Genomic DNA, 17,448 nt, shown 5'->3' with positions numbered 1-17,448 from the left:
TCTGACCCACGTGGCGGCGCGCAGCACTGCGCGTCGCCTTCGAGGTGGAAGGACGTGCTTTGCGTCAAATGTGCCACCGAAAATGGCGATTGCGTGTATTGGGAGGAGAGGCGAAGCCTTCTTGTGCCGTGCGGCTACAGTATAAGGACGCCAACGGCCATACCATGTTGAATGCACCGGTTCTCGTCCGATCACCGAAGTTAAGCAACATCGGGCCCGGTTAGTACTTGGATGGGTGACCGCCTGGGAACACCGGGTGCTGTTGGCTCCCTCTCTTCTTTTAAATTTTATGTCACTACACCTGCCAGCCCTCTTTTCATACAAACTGTCAGGTGCGACAAAGATGCTTCCACAAGCATTTTAAACTACTGTATTAAACGTAAGATGCGAAATTACAGTAATGAACTCAGTTTGTACAAGAATGCGCGGAGGAAGAGTGCTAGGAACTCGTTGAAAATAACGAAACACTGCGAATCGACAGATGTGCTCTTGAAATGCGTCAGAGCCTACTGTTTTGTAGGAGCGCTAAATTCCAAAAAGTAACTACATTAAAAAAAAAACCTGTTCCCGTCCGACCACCGAAGATAAGCAACAGTGTTTATATTCGGATCGGCGACCGCCTGGGAACTCTGGCTGTCTTCATTTCTTGCTTTCTTGTCGCTACCCCTGACAGCCGTTTTTTCATGCTACCTTTCTCATGTGACAAAGATGCTTCCATACTGATTTTAAACTATGGTAAGGTACGATATTAAGGAACTCAGTTTGAAAAGAGTGCGCCAAGGAAGACTTCCAAAGAGTCTCTGGAAATAACAAAACAGTATGAAGTGACAGAAATGTTGTGAAATACGTCAGGGCATATTGTTTTGTAGCAGTGCACAACGGCAAATTTGTAAACAAAAATTTACCTTTCGTCGCTACAAGAGATGGATACTTTGTCGAAAAGCCTGTGTCTTGTGTGCATGTTTTCGCACCTTTCCGCGGCACGGCGCGGCACAGAGCTGCTCTGGTAGCTCCGAACGGCCGCACACGTCGCCTCGGACACGCCGGTTCGGCCCGCGCAAATCTCGCAGATGTTCCTCGTGCTTGTGCTGTCATATGGACCGCGACCCGAGCGGCAGCGAGCGGCAGTCGAGCAAAGTCGGGACAAGTCGGGACGGAAGGTGACAGCTGATTATGCACCGTATCGAATTACGCAAATATCTAGAAGCGCGACGCGTGTCAGGCAGGTGAGAACGCTTCTCTCGGTCCAGCAGGACACCGCCACACCCCGCGCACTCCACCCGCCGCCCGGCCGCGCGCAATCCCTGCGACGGACAACAATAACAAGGTGCGTCTCCCGCGAGTGTCGGAGGCCGCACGAACCAAACGAATGACAGGAGGTGCAACGAGCAGCTGTGTTGTGCGTCTGACCCACGTGGCGGCGCGCAGCACTGCGCGTCGCCTTCGAGGTGGAAGGACGTGCTTTGCGTCAAATGTGCCACCGAAAATGGCGATTGCGTGTATTGGGAGGAGAGGCGAAGCCTTCTTGTGCCGTGCGGCTACAGTATAAGGACGCCAACGGCCATACCATGTTGAATGCACCGGTTCTCGTCCGATCACCGAAGTTAAGCAACATCGGGCCCGGTTAGTACTTGGATGGGTGACCGCCTGGGAACACCGGGTGCTGTTGGCTCCCTCTCTTCTTTTAAATTTTATGTCACTACACCTGCCAGCCCTCTTTTCATACAAACTGTCAGGTGCGACAAAGATGCTTCCACAAGCATTTTAAACTACTGTATTAAACGTAAGATGCGAAATTACAGTAATGAACTCAGTTTGTACAAGAATGCGCGGAGGAAGAGTGCTAGGAACTCGTTGAAAATAACGAAACACTGCGAATCGACAGATGTGCTCTTGAAATGCGTCAGAGCCTACTGTTTTGTAGGAGCGCTAAATTCCAAAAAGTAACTACATTAAAAAAAAAACCTGTTCCCGTCCGACCACCGAAGATAAGCAACAGTGTTTATATTCGGATCGGCGACCGCCTGGGAACTCTGGCTGTCTTCATTTCTTGCTTTCTTGTCGCTACCCCTGACAGCCGTTTTTTCATGCTACCTTTCTCATGTGACAAAGATGCTTCCATACTGATTTTAAACTATCGTAAGGTACGATATTAAGGAACTCAGTTTGAAAAGAGTGCGCCAAGGAAGACTTCCAAAGAGTCTCTGGAAATAACAAAACAGTATGAAGTGACAGAAATGTTGTGAAATACGTCAGGGCATATTGTTTTGTAGCAGTGCACAACGGCAAATTTGTAAACAAAAATTTACCTTTCGTCGCTACAAGAGATGGATACTTTGTCGAAAAGCCTGTGTCTTGTGTGCATGTTTTCGCACCTTTCCGCGGCACGGCGCGGCACAGAGCTGCTCTGGTAGCTCCGAACGGCCGCCACGTCGCCTCGGACACGCCGGTTCGGCCCGCGCAAATCTCGCAGATGTTCCTCGTGCTTGTGCTGTCATATGGACCGCGACCCGAGCGGCAGCGAGCGGCAGTCGAGCAAAGTCGGGACAAGTCGGGACGGAAGGTGACAGCCGATTATGCACCGTATCGAATTACGCAAATATCTAGAAGCGCGACGCGTGTCAGGCAGGTGAGAACGCTTCTCTCGGTCCAGCAGGACACCGCCACACCCCGCGCACTCCACCCGCCGCCCGGCCGCGCGCAATCCCTGCGACGGACAACAATAACAAGGTGCGTCTCCCGCGAGTGTCGGAGGCCGCACGAACCAAACGAATGACAGGAGGTGCAACGAGCAGCTGTGTTGTGCGTCTGACCCACGTGGCGGCGCGCAGCACTGCGCGTCGCCTTCGAGGTGGAAGGACGTGCTTTGCGTCAAATGTGCCACCGAAAATGGCGATTGCGTGTATTGGGAGGAGAGGCGAAGCCTTCTTGTGCCGTGCGGCTACAGTATAAGGACGCCAACGGCCATACCATGTTGAATGCACCGGTTCTCGTCCGATCACCGAAGTTAAGCAACATCGGGCCCGGTTAGTACTTGGATGGGTGACCGCCTGGGAACACCGGGTGCTGTTGGCTCCCTCTCTTCTTTTAAATTTTATGTCACTACACCTGCCAGCCCTCTTTTCATACAAACTGTCAGGTGCGACAAAGATGCTTCCACAAGCATTTTAAACTACTGTATTAAACGTAAGATGCGAAATTACAGTAATGAACTCAGTTTGTACAAGAATGCGCGGAGGAAGAGTGCTAGGAACTCGTTGAAAATAACGAAACACTGCGAATCGACAGATGTGCTCTTGAAATGCGTCAGAGCCTACTGTTTTGTAGGAGCGCTAAATTCCAAAAAGTAACTACATTAAAAAAAAACCTGTTCCCGTCCGACCACCGAAGATAAGCAACAGTGTTTATATTCGGATCGGCGACCGCCTGGGAACTCTGGCTGTCTTCATTTCTTGCTTTCTTGTCGCTACCCCTGACAGCCGTTTTTTCATGCTACCTTTCTCATGTGACAAAGATGCTTCCATACTGATTTTAAACTATCGTAAGGTACGATATTAAGGAACTCAGTTTGAAAAGAGTGCGCCAAGGAAGACTTCCAAAGAGTCTCTGGAAATAACAAAACAGTATGAAGTGACAGAAATGTTGTGAAATACGTCAGGGCATATTGTTTTGTAGCAGTGCACAACGGCAAATTTGTAAACAAAAATTTACCTTTCGTCGCTACAAGAGATGGATACTTTGTCGAAAAGCCTGTGTCTTGTGTGCATGTTTTCGCACCTTTCCGCGGCACGGCGCGGCACAGAGCTGCTCTGGTAGCTCCGAACGGCCGCACACGTCGCCTCGGACACGCCGGTTCGGCCCGCGCAAATCTCGCAGATGTTCCTCGTGCTTGTGCTGTCATATGGACCGCGACCCGAGCGGCAGCGAGCGGCAGTCGAGCAAAGTCGGGACAAGTCGGGACGGAAGGTGACAGCCGATTATGCACCGTATCGAATTACGCAAATATCTAGAAGCGCGACGCGTGTCAGGCAGGTGAGAACGCTTCTCTCGGTCCAGCAGGACACCGCCACACCCCGCGCACTCCACCCGCCGCCCGGCCGCGCGCAATCCCTGCGACGGACAACAATAACAAGGTGCGTCTCCCGCGAGTGTCGGAGGCCGCACGAACCAAACGAATGACAGGAGGTGCAACGAGCAGCTGTGTTGTACGTCTGACCCACGTGGCGGCGCGCAGCACTGCGCGTCGCCTTCGAGGTGGAAGGACGTGCTTTGCGTCAAATGTGCCACCGAAAATGGCGATTGCGTGTATTGGGAGGAGAGGCGAAGCCTTCTTGTGCCGTGCGGCTACAGTATAAGGACGCCAACGGCCATACCATGTTGAATGCACCGGTTCTCGTCCGATCACCGAAGTTAAGCAACATCGGGCCCGGTTAGTACTTGGATGGGTGACCGCCTGGGAACACCGGGTGCTGTTGGCTCCCTCTCTTCTTTTAAATTTTATGTCACTACACCTGCCAGCCCTCTTTTCATACAAACTGTCAGGTGCGACAAAGATGCTTCCACAAGCATTTTAAACTACTGTATTAAACGTAAGATGCGAAATTACAGTAATGAACTCAGTTTGTACAAGAATGCGCGGAGGAAGAGTGCTAGGAACTCGTTGAAAATAACGAAACACTGCGAATCGACAGATGTGCTCTTGAAATGCGTCAGAGCCTACTGTTTTGTAGGAGCGCTAAATTCCAAAAAGTAACTACATTAAAAAAAAAACCTGTTCCCGTCCGACCACCGAAGATAAGCAACAGTGTTTATATTCGGATCGGCGACCGCCTGGGAACTCTGGCTGTCTTCATTTCTTGCTTTCTTGTCGCTACCCCTGACAGCCGTTTTTTCATGCTACCTTTCTCATGTGACAAAGATGCTTCCATACTGATTTTAAACTATCGTAAGGTACGATATTAAGGAACTCAGTTTGAAAAGAGTGCGCCAAGGAAGACTTCCAAAGAGTCTCTGGAAATAACAAAACAGTATGAAGTGACAGAAATGTTGTGAAATACGTCAGGGCATATTGTTTTGTAGCAGTGCACAACGGCAAATTTGTAAACAAAAATTTACCTTTCGTCGCTACAAGAGATGGATACTTTGTCGAAAAGCCTGTGTCTTGTGTGCATGTTTTCGCACCTTTCCGCGGCACGGCGCGGCACAGAGCTGCTCTGGTAGCTCCGAACGGCCGCACACGTCGCCTCGGACACGCCGGTTCGGCCCGCGCAAATCTCGCAGATGTTCCTCGTGCTTGTGCTGTCATATGGACCGCGACCCGAGCGGCAGCGAGCGGCAGTCGAGCAAAGTCGGGACAAGTCGGGACGGAAGGTGACAGCCGATTATGCACCGTATCGAATTACGCAAATATCTAGAAGCGCGACGCGTGTCAGGCAGGTGAGAACGCTTCTCTCGGTCCAGCAGGACACCGCCACACCCCGCGCACTCCACCCGCCGCCCGGCCGCGCGCAATCCCTGCGACGGACAACAATAACAAGGTGCGTCTCCCGCGAGTGTCGGAGGCCGCACGAACCAAACGAATGACAGGAGGTGCAACGAGCAGCTGTGTTGTACGTCTGACCCACGTGGCGGCGCGCAGCACTGCGCGTCGCCTTCGAGGTGGAAGGACGTGCTTTGCGTCAAATGTGCCACCGAAAATGGCGATTGCGTGTATTGGGAGGAGAGGCGAAGCCTTCTTGTGCCGTGCGGCTACAGTATAAGGACGCCAACGGCCATACCATGTTGAATGCACCGGTTCTCGTCCGATCACCGAAGTTAAGCAACATCGGGCCCGGTTAGTACTTGGATGGGTGACCGCCTGGGAACACCGGGTGCTGTTGGCTCCCTCTCTTCTTTTAAATTTTATGTCACTACACCTGCCAGCCCTCTTTTCATACAAACTGTCAGGTGCGACAAAGATGCTTCCACAAGCATTTTAAACTACTGTATTAAACGTAAGATGCGAAATTACAGTAATGAACTCAGTTTGTACAAGAATGCGCGGAGGAAGAGTGCTAGGAACTCGTTGAAAATAACGAAACACTGCGAATCGACAGATGTGCTCTTGAAATGCGTCAGAGCCTACTGTTTTGTAGGAGCGCTAAATTCCAAAAAGTAACTACATTAAAAAAAAAACCTGTTCCCGTCCGACCACCGAAGATAAGCAACAGTGTTTATATTCGGATCGGCGACCGCCTGGGAACTCTGGCTGTCTTCATTTCTTGCTTTCTTGTCGCTACCCCTGACAGCCGTTTTTTCATGCTACCTTTCTCATGTGACAAAGATGCTTCCATACTGATTTTAAACTATCGTAAGGTACGATATTAAGGAACTCAGTTTGAAAAGAGTGCGCCAAGGAAGACTTCCAAAGAGTCTCTGGAAATAACAAAACAGTATGAAGTGACAGAAATGTTGTGAAATACGTCAGGGCATATTGTTTTGTAGCAGTGCACAACGGCAAATTTGTAAACAAAAATTTACCTTTCGTCGCTACAAGAGATGGATACTTTGTCGAAAAGCCTGTGTCTTGTGTGCATGTTTTCGCACCTTTCCGCGGCACGGCGCGGCACAGAGCTGCTCTGGTAGCTCCGAACGGCCGCACACGTCGCCTCGGACACGCCGGTTCGGCCCGCGCAAATCTCGCAGATGTTCCTCGTGCTTGTGCTGTCATATGGACCGCGACCCGAGCGGCAGCGAGCGGCAAACACGCGATCTAGTGTCAAGTCGGGACGGAAGGTGACAGCCGATTATGCACCGTATCGAATTACGCAAATATCTAGAAGCGCGACGCGTGTCAGGCAGGTGAGAACGCTTCTCTCGGTCCAGCAGGACACCGCCACACCCCGCGCACTCCACCCGCCGCCCGGCCGCGCGCAATCCCTGCGACGGACAACAATAACAAGGTGCGTCTCCCGCGAGTGTCGGAGGCCGCACGAACCAAACGAATGACAGGAGGTGCAACGAGCAGCTGTGTTGTACGTCTGACCCACGTGGCGGCGCGCAGCACTGCGCGTCGCCTTCGAGGTGGAAGGACGTGCTTTGCGTCAAATGTGCCACCGAAAATGGCGATTGCGTGTATTGGGAGGAGAGGCGAAGCCTTCTTGTGCCGTGCGGCTACAGTATAAGGACGCCAACGGCCATACCATGTTGAATGCACCGGTTCTCGTCCGATCACCGAAGTTAAGCAACATCGGGCCCGGTTAGTACTTGGATGGGTGACCGCCTGGGAACACCGGGTGCTGTTGGCTCCCTCTCTTCTTTTAAATTTTATGTCACTACACCTGCCAGCCCTCTTTTCATACAAACTGTCAGGTGCGACAAAGATGCTTCCACAAGCATTTTAAACTACTGTATTAAACGTAAGATGCGAAATTACAGTAATGAACTCAGTTTGTACAAGAATGCGCGGAGGAAGAGTGCTAGGAACTCGTTGAAAATAACGAAACACTGCGAATCGACAGATGTGCTCTTGAAATGCGTCAGAGCCTACTGTTTTGTAGGAGCGCTAAATTCCAAAAAGTAACTACATTAAAAAAAAAACCTGTTCCCGTCCGACCACCGAAGATAAGCAACAGTGTTTATATTCGGATCGGCGACCGCCTGGGAACTCTGGCTGTCTTCATTTCTTGCTTTCTTGTCGCTACCCCTGACAGCCGTTTTTTCATGCTACCTTTCTCATGTGACAAAGATGCTTCCATACTGATTTTAAACTATCGTAAGGTACGATATTAAGGAACTCAGTTTGAAAAGAGTGCGCCAAGGAAGACTTCCAAAGAGTCTCTGGAAATAACAAAACAGTATGAAGTGACAGAAATGTTGTGAAATACGTCAGGGCATATTGTTTTGTAGCAGTGCACAACGGCAAATTTGTAAACAAAAATTTACCTTTCGTCGCTACAAGAGATGGATACTTTGTCGAAAAGCCTGTGTCTTGTGTGCATGTTTTCGCACCTTTCCGCGGCACGGCGCGGCACAGAGCTGCTCTGGTAGCTCCGAACGGCCGCACACGTCGCCTCGGACACGCCGGTTCGGCCCGCGCAAATCTCGCAGATGTTCCTCGTGCTTGTGCTGTCATATGGACCGCGACCCGAGCGGCAGCGAGCGGCAGTCGAGCAAAGTCGGGACAAGTCGGGACGGAAGGTGACAGCCGATTATGCACCGTATCGAATTACGCAAATATCTAGAAGCGCGACGCGTGTCAGGCAGGTGAGAACGCTTCTCTCGGTCCAGCAGGACACCGCCACACCCCGCGCACTCCACCCGCCGCCCGGCCGCGCGCAATCCCTGCGACGGACAACAATAACAAGGTGCGTCTCCCGCGAGTGTCGGAGGCCGCACGAACCAAACGAATGACAGGAGGTGCAACGAGCAGCTGTGTTGTACGTCTGACCCACGTGGCGGCGCGCAGCACTGCGCGTCGCCTTCGAGGTGGAAGGACGTGCTTTGCGTCAAATGTGCCACCGAAAATGGCGATTGCGTGTATTGGGAGGAGAGGCGAAGCCTTCTTGTGCCGTGCGGCTACAGTATAAGGACGCCAACGGCCATACCATGTTGAATGCACCGGTTCTCGTCCGATCACCGAAGTTAAGCAACATCGGGCCCGGTTAGTACTTGGATGGGTGACCGCCTGGGAACACCGGGTGCTGTTGGCTCCCTCTCTTCTTTTAAATTTTATGTCACTACACCTGCCAGCCCTCTTTTCATACAAACTGTCAGGTGCGACAAAGATGCTTCCACAAGCATTTTAAACTACTGTATTAAACGTAAGATGCGAAATTACAGTAATGAACTCAGTTTGTACAAGAATGCGCGGAGGAAGAGTGCTAGGAACTCGTTGAAAATAACGAAACACTGCGAATCGACAGATGTGCTCTTGAAATGCGTCAGAGCCTACTGTTTTGTAGGAGCGCTAAATTCCAAAAAGTAACTACATTAAAAAAAAAACCTGTTCCCGTCCGACCACCGAAGATAAGCAACAGTGTTTATATTCGGATCGGCGACCGCCTGGGAACTCTGGCTGTCTTCATTTCTTGCTTTCTTGTCGCTACCCCTGACAGCCGTTTTTTCATGCTACCTTTCTCATGTGACAAAGATGCTTCCATACTGATTTTAAACTATCGTAAGGTACGATATTAAGGAACTCAGTTTGAAAAGAGTGCGCCAAGGAAGACTTCCAAAGAGTCTCTGGAAATAACAAAACAGTATGAAGTGACAGAAATGTTGTGAAATACGTCAGGGCATATTGTTTTGTAGCAGTGCACAACGGCAAATTTGTAAACAAAAATTTACCTTTCGTCGCTACAAGAGATGGATACTTTGTCGAAAAGCCTGTGTCTTGTGTGCATGTTTTCGCACCTTTCCGCGGCACGGCGCGGCACAGAGCTGCTCTGGTAGCTCCGAACGGCCGCACACGTCGCCTCGGACACGCCGGTTCGGCCCGCGCAAATCTCGCAGATGTTCCTCGTGCTTGTGCTGTCATATGGACCGCGACCCGAGCGGCAGCGAGCGGCAGTCGAGCAAAGTCGGGACAAGTCGGGACGGAAGGTGACAGCCGATTATGCACCGTATCGAATTACGCAAATATCTAGAAGCGCGACGCGTGTCAGGCAGGTGAGAACGCTTCTCTCGGTCCAGCAGGACACCGCCACACCCCGCGCACTCCACCCGCCGCCCGGCCGCGCGCAATCCCTGCGACGGACAACAATAACAAGGTGCGTCTCCCGCGAGTGTCGGAGGCCGCACGAACCAAACGAATGACAGGAGGTGCAACGAGCAGCTGTGTTGTACGTCTGACCCACGTGGCGGCGCGCAGCACTGCGCGTCGCCTTCGAGGTGGAAGGACGTGCTTTGCGTCAAATGTGCCACCGAAAATGGCGATTGCGTGTATTGGGAGGAGAGGCGAAGCCTTCTTGTGCCGTGCGGCTACAGTATAAGGACGCCAACGGCCATACCATGTTGAATGCACCGGTTCTCGTCCGATCACCGAAGTTAAGCAACATCGGGCCTGGTTAGTACTTGGATGGGTGACCGCCTGGGAACACCGGGTGCTGTTGGCTCCCTCTCTTCTTTTAAATTTTATGTCACTACACCTGCCAGCCCTCTTTTCATACAAACTGTCAGGTGCGACAAAGATGCTTCCACAAGCATTTTAAACTACTGTATTAAACGTAAGATGCGAAATTACAGTAATGAACTCAGTTTGTACAAGAATGCGCGGAGGAAGAGTGCTAGGAACTCGTTGAAAATAACGAAACACTGCGAATCGACAGATGTGCTCTTGAAATGCGTCAGAGCCTACTGTTTTGTAGGAGCGCTAAATTCCAAAAAGTAACTACATTAAAAAAAAAACCTGTTCCCGTCCGACCACCGAAGATAAGCAACAGTGTTTATATTCGGATCGGCGACCGCCTGGGAACTCTGGCTGTCTTCATTTCTTGCTTTCTTGTCGCTACCCCTGACAGCCGTTTTTTCATGCTACCTTTCTCATGTGACAAAGATGCTTCCATACTGATTTTAAACTATCGTAAGGTACGATATTAAGGAACTCAGTTTGAAAAGAGTGCGCCAAGGAAGACTTCCAAAGAGTCTCTGGAAATAACAAAACAGTATGAAGTGACAGAAATGTTGTGAAATACGTCAGGGCATATTGTTTTGTAGCAGTGCACAACGGCAAATTTGTAAACAAAAATTTACCTTTCGTCGCTACAAGAGATGGATACTTTGTCGAAAAGCCTGTGTCTTGTGTGCATGTTTTCGCACCTTTCCGCGGCACGGCGCGGCACAGAGCTGCTCTGGTAGCTCCGAACGGCCGCCACGTCGCCTCGGACACGCCGGTTCGGCCCGCGCAAATCTCGCAGATGTTCCTCGTGCTTGTGCTGTCATATGGACCGCGACCCGAGCGGCAGCGAGCGGCAGTCGAGCAAAGTCGGGACAAGTCGGGACGGAAGGTGACAGCCGATTATGCACCGTATCGAATTACGCAAATATCTAGAAGCGCGACGCGTGTCAGGCAGGTGAGAACGCTTCTCTCGGTCCAGCAGGACACCGCCACACCCCGCGCACTCCACCCGCCGCCCGGCCGCGCGCAATCCCTGCGACGGACAACAATAACAAGGTGCGTCTCCCGCGAGTGTCGGAGGCCGCACGAACCAAACGAATGACAGGAGGTGCAACGAGCAGCTGTGTTGTGCGTCTGACCCACGTGGCGGCGCGCAGCACTGCGCGTCGCCTTCGAGGTGGAAGGACGTGCTTTGCGTCAAATGTGCCACCGAAAATGGCGATTGCGTGTATTGGGAGGAGAGGCGAAGCCTTCTTGTGCCGTGCGGCTACAGTATAAGGACGCCAACGGCCATACCATGTTGAATGCACCGGTTCTCGTCCGATCACCGAAGTTAAGCAACATCGGGCCCGGTTAGTACTTGGATGGGTGACCGCCTGGGAACACCGGGTGCTGTTGGCTCCCTCTCTTCTTTTAAATTTTATGTCACTACACCTGCCAGCCCTCTTTTCATACAAACTGTCAGGTGCGACAAAGATGCTTCCACAAGCATTTTAAACTACTGTATTAAACGTAAGATGCGAAATTACAGTAATGAACTCAGTTTGTACAAGAATGCGCGGAGGAAGAGTGCTAGGAACTCGTTGAAAATAACGAAACACTGCGAATCGACAGATGTGCTCTTGAAATGCGTCAGAGCCTACTGTTTTGTAGGAGCGCTAAATTCCAAAAAGTAACTACATTAAAAAAAAACCTGTTCCCGTCCGACCACCGAAGATAAGCAACAGTGTTTATATTCGGATCGGCGACCGCCTGGGAACTCTGGCTGTCTTCATTTCTTGCTTTCTTGTCGCTACCCCTGACAGCCGTTTTTTCATGCTACCTTTCTCATGTGACAAAGATGCTTCCATACTGATTTTAAACTATCGTAAGGTACGATATTAAGGAACTCAGTTTGAAAAGAGTGCGCCAAGGAAGACTTCCAAAGAGTCTCTGGAAATAACAAAACAGTATGAAGTGACAGAAATGTTGTGAAATACGTCAGGGCATATTGTTTTGTAGCAGTGCACAACGGCAAATTTGTAAACAAAAATTTACCTTTCGTCGCTACAAGAGATGGATACTTTGTCGAAAAGCCTGTGTCTTGTGTGCATGTTTTCGCACCTTTCCGCGGCACGGCGCGGCACAGAGCTGCTCTGGTAGCTCCGAACGGCCGCACACGTCGCCTCGGACACGCCGGTTCGGCCCGCGCAAATCTCGCAGATGTTCCTCGTGCTTGTGCTGTCATATGGACCGCGACCCGAGCGGCAGCGAGCGGCAGTCGAGCAAAGTCGGGACAAGTCGGGACGGAAGGTGACAGCCGATTATGCACCGTATCGAATTACGCAAATATCTAGAAGCGCGACGCGTGTCAGGCAGGCGAGAACGCTTCTCTCGGTCCAGCAGGACACCGCCACACCCCGCGCACTCCACCCGCCGCCCGGCCGCGCGCAATCCCTGCGACGGACAACAATAACAAGGTGCGTCTCCCGCGAGTGTCGGAGGCCGCACGAACCAAACGAATGACAGGAGGTGCAACGAGCAGCTGTGTTGTGCGTCTGACCCACGTGGCGGCGCGCAGCACTGCGCGTCGCCTTCGAGGTGGAAGGACGTGCTTTGCGTCAAATGTGCCACCGAAAATGGCGATTGCGTGTATTGGGAGGAGAGGCGAAGCCTTCTTGTGCCGTGCGGCTACAGTATAAGGACGCCAACGGCCATACCATGTTGAATGCACCGGTTCTCGTCCGATCACCGAAGTTAAGCAACATCGGGCCCGGTTAGTACTTGGATGGGTGACCGCCTGGGAACACCGGGTGCTGTTGGCTCCCTCTCTTCTTTTAAATTTTATGTCACTACACCTGCCAGCCCTCTTTTCATACAAACTGTCAGGTGCGACAAAGATGCTTCCACAAGCATTTTAAACTACTGTATTAAACGTAAGATGCGAAATTACAGTAATGAACTCAGTTTGTACAAGAATGCGCGGAGGAAGAGTGCTAGGAACTCGTTGAAAATAACGAAACACTGCGAATCGACAGATGTGCTCTTGAAATGCGTCAGAGCCTACTGTTTTGTAGGAGCGCTAAATTCCAAAAAGTAACTACATTAAAAAAAAACCTGTTCCCGTCCGACCACCGAAGATAAGCAACAGTGTTTATATTCGGATCGGCGACCGCCTGGGAACTCTGGCTGTCTTCATTTCTTGCTTTCTTGTCGCTACCCCTGACAGCCGTTTTTTCATGCTACCTTTCTCATGTGACAAAGATGCTTCCATACTGATTTTAAACTATCGTAAGGTACGATATTAAGGAACTCAGTTTGAAAAGAGTGCGCCAAGGAAGACTTCCAAAGAGTCTCTGGAAATAACAAAACAGTATGAAGTGACAGAAATGTTGTGAAATACGTCAGGGCATATTGTTTTGTAGCAGTGCACAACGGCAAATTTGTAAACAAAAATTTACCTTTCGTCGCTACAAGAGATGGATACTTTGTCGAAAAGCCTGTGTCTTGTGTGCATGTTTTCGCACCTTTCCGCGGCACGGCGCGGCACAGAGCTGCTCTGGTAGCTCCGAACGGCCGCACACGTCGCCTCGGACACGCCGGTTCGGCCCGCGCAAATCTCGCAGATGTTCCTCGTGCTTGTGCTGTCATATGGACCGCGACCCGAGCGGCAGCGAGCGGCAGTCGAGCAAAGTCGGGACAAGTCGGGACGGAAGGTGACAGCCGATTATGCACCGTATCGAATTACGCAAATATCTAGAAGCGCGACGCGTGTCAGGCAGGTGAGAACGCTTCTCTCGGTCCAGCAGGACACCGCCACACCCCGCGCACTCCACCCGCCGCCCGGCCGCGCGCAATCCCTGCGACGGACAACAATAACAAGGTGCGTCTCCCGCGAGTGTCGGAGGCCGCACGAACCAAACGAATGACAGGAGGTGCAACGAGCAGCTGTGTTGTGCGTCTGACCCACGTGGCGGCGCGCAGCACTGCGCGTCGCCTTCGAGGTGGAAGGACGTGCTTTGCGTCAAATGTGCCACCGAAAATGGCGATTGCGTGTATTGGGAGGAGAGGCGAAGCCTTCTTGTGCCGTGCGGCTACAGTATAAGGACGCCAACGGCCATACCATGTTGAATGCACCGGTTCTCGTCCGATCACCGAAGTTAAGCAACATCGGGCCCGGTTAGTACTTGGATGGGTGACCGCCTGGGAACACCGGGTGCTGTTGGCTCCCTCTCTTCTTTTAAATTTTATGTCACTACACCTGCCAGCCCTCTTTTCATACAAACTGTCAGGTGCGACAAAGATGCTTCCACAAGCATTTTAAACTACTGTATTAAACGTAAGATGCGAAATTACAGTAATGAACTCAGTTTGTACAAGAATGCGCGGAGGAAGAGTGCTAGGAACTCGTTGAAAATAACGAAACACTGCGAATCGACAGATGTGCTCTTGAAATGCGTCAGAGCCTACTGTTTTGTAGGAGCGCTAAATTCCAAAAAGTAACTACATTAAAAAAAAACCTGTTCCCGTCCGACCACCGAAGATAAGCAACAGTGTTTATATTCGGATCGGCGACCGCCTGGGAACTCTGGCTGTCTTCATTTCTTGCTTTCTTGTCGCTACCCCTGACAGCCGTTTTTTCATGCTACCTTTCTCATGTGACAAAGATGCTTCCATACTGATTTTAAACTATCGTAAGGTACGATATTAAGGAACTCAGTTTGAAAAGAGTGCGCCAAGGAAGACTTCCAAAGAGTCTCTGGAAATAACAAAACAGTATGAAGTGACAGAAATGTTGTGAAATACGTCAGGGCATATTGTTTTGTAGCAGTGCACAACGGCAAATTTGTAAACAAAAATTTACCTTTCGTCGCTACAAGAGATGGATACTTTGTCGAAAAGCCTGTGTCTTGTGTGCATGTTTTCGCACCTTTCCGCGGCACGGCGCGGCACAGAGCTGCTCTGGTAGCTCCGAACGGCCGCACACGTCGCCTCGGACACGCCGGTTCGGCCCGCGCAAATCTCGCAGATGTTCCTCGTGCTTGTGCTGTCATATGGACCGCGACCCGAGCGGCAGCGAGCGGCAGTCGAGCAAAGTCGGGACAAGTCGGGACGGAAGGTGACAGCTGATTATGCACCGTATCGAATTACGCAAATATCTAGAAGCGCGACGCGTGTCAGGCAGGTGAGAACGCTTCTCTCGGTCCAGCAGGACACCGCCACACCCCGCGCACTCCACCCGCCGCCCGGCCGCGCGCAATCCCTGCGACGGACAACAATAACAAGGTGCGTCTCCCGCGAGTGTCGGAGGCCGCACGAACCAAACGAATGACAGGAGGTGCAACGAGCAGCTGTGTTGTGCGTCTGACCCACGTGGCGGCGCGCAGCACTGCGCGTCGCCTTCGAGGTGGAAGGACGTGCTTTGCGTCAAATGTGCCACCGAAAATGGCGATTGCGTGTATTGGGAGGAGAGGCGAAGCCTTCTTGTGCCGTGCGGCTACAGTATAAGGACGCCAACGGCCATACCATGTTGAATGCACCGGTTCTCGTCCGATCACCGAAGTTAAGCAACATCGGGCCCGGTTAGTACTTGGATGGGTGACCGCCTGGGAACACCGGGTGCTGTTGGCTCCCTCTCTTCTTTTAAATTTTATGTCACTACACCTGCCAGCCCTCTTTTCATACAAACTGTCAGGTGCGACAAAGATGCTTCCACAAGCATTTTAAACTACTGTATTAAACGTAAGATGCGAAATTACAGTAACGAACTCAGTTTGTACAAGAATGCGCGGAGGAAGAGTGCTAGGAACTCGTTGAAAATAACGAAACACTGCGAATCGACAGATGTGCTCTTGAAATGCGTCAGAGCCTACTGTTTTGTAGGAGCGCTAAATTCCAAAAAGTAACTACATTAAAAAAAAACCTGTTCCCGTCCGACCACCGAAGATAAGCAACAGTGTTTATATTCGGATCGGCGACCGCCTGGGAACTCTGGCTGTCTTCATTTCTTGCTTTCTTGTCGCTACCCCTGACAGCCGTTTTTTCATGCTACCTTTCTCATGTGACAAAGATGCTTCCATACTGATTTTAAACTATCGTAAGGTACGATATTAAGGAACTCAGTTTGAAAAGAGTGCGCCAAGGAAGACTTCCAAAGAGTCTCTGGAAATAACAAAACAGTATGAAGTGACAGAAATGTTGTGAAATACGTCAGGGCATATTGTTTTGTAGCAGTGCACAACGGCAAATTTGTAAACAAAAATTTACCTTTCGTCGCTACAAGAGATGGATACTTTGTCGAAAAGCCTGTGTCTTGTGTGCATGTTTTCGCACCTTTCCGCGGCACGGCGCGGCACAGAGCTGCTCTGGTAGCTCCGAACGGCCGCACACGTCGCCTCGGACACGCCGGTTCGGCCCGCGCAAATCTCGCAGATGTTCCTCGTGCTTGTGCTGTCATATGGACCGCGACCCGAGCGGCAGCGAGCGGCAGTCGAGCAAAGTCGGGACAAGTCGGGACGGAAGGTGACAGCCGATTATGCACCGTATCGAATTACGCAAATATCTAGAAGCGCGACGCGTGTCAGGCAGGTGAGAACGCTTCTCTCGGTCCAGCAGGACACCGCCACACCCCGCGCACTCCACCCGCCGCCCGGCCGCGCGCAATCCCTGCGACGGACAACAATAACAAGGTGCGTCTCCCGCGAGTGTCGGAGGCCGCACGAACCAAACGAATGACAGGAGGTGCAACGAGCAGCTGTGTTGTGCGTCTGACCCACGTGGCGGCGCGCAGCACTGCGCGTCGCCTTCGAGGTGGAAGGACGTGCTTTGCGTCAAATGTGCCACCGAAAATGGCGATTGCGTGTATTGGGAGGAGAGGCGAAGCCTTCTTGTGCCGTGCGGCTACAGTATAAGGACGCCAACGGCCATACCATGTTGAATGCACCGGTTCTCGTCCGATCACCGAAGTTAAGCAACATCGGGCCCGGTTAGTACTTGGATGGGTGACCGCCTGGGAACACCGGGTGCTGTTGGCTCCCTCTCTTCTTTTAAATTTTATGTCACTACACCTGCCAGCCCTCTTTTCATACAAACTGTCAGGTGCGACAAAGATGCTTCCACAAGCATTTTAAACTACTGTATTAAACGTAAGATGCGAAATTACAGTAATGAACTCAGTTTGTACAAGAATGCGCGGAGGAAGAGTGCTAGGAACTCGTTGAAAATAACGAAACACTGCGAATCGACAGATGTGCTCTTGAAATGCGTCAGAGCCTACTGTTTTGTAGGAGCGCTAAATTCCAAAAAGTAACTACATTAAAAAAAAACCTGTTCCCGTCCGACCACCGAAGATAAGCAACAGTGTTTATATTCGG

The 17,448-nt window shown here is 51.3% G+C and overlaps 13 non-coding genes across 13 annotated transcripts; all 13 read left to right on the top strand.

Annotated features, from left to right (window-relative positions):
• The first annotated feature begins 149 nt into the window (after positions 1-149).
• LOC126314251 (5S ribosomal RNA) lies at positions 150-268 on the top strand. Its single transcript, XR_007555724.1, has one exon. It is a non-coding gene; the product is annotated as a 5S ribosomal RNA (ribosomal RNA).
• Positions 269-1,553: 1,285 nt separating this feature from the next.
• Positions 1,554-1,672, top strand: LOC126314250 (5S ribosomal RNA). The gene has a single exon (XR_007555723.1). It is a non-coding gene; the product is annotated as a 5S ribosomal RNA (ribosomal RNA).
• A 1,284-nt stretch (positions 1,673-2,956) lies between these two features.
• Positions 2,957-3,075, top strand: LOC126314249 (5S ribosomal RNA). The gene has a single exon (XR_007555722.1). It is a non-coding gene; the product is annotated as a 5S ribosomal RNA (ribosomal RNA).
• Positions 3,076-4,359: 1,284 nt separating this feature from the next.
• LOC126314247 (5S ribosomal RNA) lies at positions 4,360-4,478 on the top strand. Its single transcript, XR_007555721.1, has one exon. It is a non-coding gene; the product is annotated as a 5S ribosomal RNA (ribosomal RNA).
• Positions 4,479-5,763: 1,285 nt separating this feature from the next.
• On the top strand, positions 5,764-5,882 carry LOC126314245 (5S ribosomal RNA). Its single transcript, XR_007555719.1, has one exon. It is a non-coding gene; the product is annotated as a 5S ribosomal RNA (ribosomal RNA).
• A 1,285-nt stretch (positions 5,883-7,167) lies between these two features.
• On the top strand, positions 7,168-7,286 carry LOC126314244 (5S ribosomal RNA). The gene has a single exon (XR_007555718.1). It is a non-coding gene; the product is annotated as a 5S ribosomal RNA (ribosomal RNA).
• Positions 7,287-8,571: 1,285 nt separating this feature from the next.
• On the top strand, positions 8,572-8,690 carry LOC126314243 (5S ribosomal RNA). The gene has a single exon (XR_007555717.1). It is a non-coding gene; the product is annotated as a 5S ribosomal RNA (ribosomal RNA).
• A 1,285-nt stretch (positions 8,691-9,975) lies between these two features.
• LOC126314177 (5S ribosomal RNA) lies at positions 9,976-10,094 on the top strand. Its single transcript, XR_007555658.1, has one exon. It is a non-coding gene; the product is annotated as a 5S ribosomal RNA (ribosomal RNA).
• Positions 10,095-11,378: 1,284 nt separating this feature from the next.
• On the top strand, positions 11,379-11,497 carry LOC126314242 (5S ribosomal RNA). Its single transcript, XR_007555716.1, has one exon. It is a non-coding gene; the product is annotated as a 5S ribosomal RNA (ribosomal RNA).
• A 1,284-nt stretch (positions 11,498-12,781) lies between these two features.
• On the top strand, positions 12,782-12,900 carry LOC126314241 (5S ribosomal RNA). Its single transcript, XR_007555715.1, has one exon. It is a non-coding gene; the product is annotated as a 5S ribosomal RNA (ribosomal RNA).
• A 1,284-nt stretch (positions 12,901-14,184) lies between these two features.
• On the top strand, positions 14,185-14,303 carry LOC126314240 (5S ribosomal RNA). Its single transcript, XR_007555714.1, has one exon. It is a non-coding gene; the product is annotated as a 5S ribosomal RNA (ribosomal RNA).
• A 1,284-nt stretch (positions 14,304-15,587) lies between these two features.
• Positions 15,588-15,706, top strand: LOC126314239 (5S ribosomal RNA). The gene has a single exon (XR_007555713.1). It is a non-coding gene; the product is annotated as a 5S ribosomal RNA (ribosomal RNA).
• Positions 15,707-16,990: 1,284 nt separating this feature from the next.
• Positions 16,991-17,109, top strand: LOC126314238 (5S ribosomal RNA). The gene has a single exon (XR_007555712.1). It is a non-coding gene; the product is annotated as a 5S ribosomal RNA (ribosomal RNA).
• Positions 17,110-17,448: the final 339 nt, after the last annotated feature.

The sequence above is a fragment of the Schistocerca gregaria genome, unplaced genomic scaffold (assembly GCF_023897955.1).
Source record: "Schistocerca gregaria isolate iqSchGreg1 unplaced genomic scaffold, iqSchGreg1.2 ptg000541l, whole genome shotgun sequence".
NCBI classification, from domain to species: domain Eukaryota; kingdom Metazoa; phylum Arthropoda; class Insecta; order Orthoptera; family Acrididae; genus Schistocerca; species Schistocerca gregaria.
The sequence above is the reverse complement of the archived record's forward strand: the minus strand, read 5'-3'. Positions and strand labels throughout refer to the sequence as shown.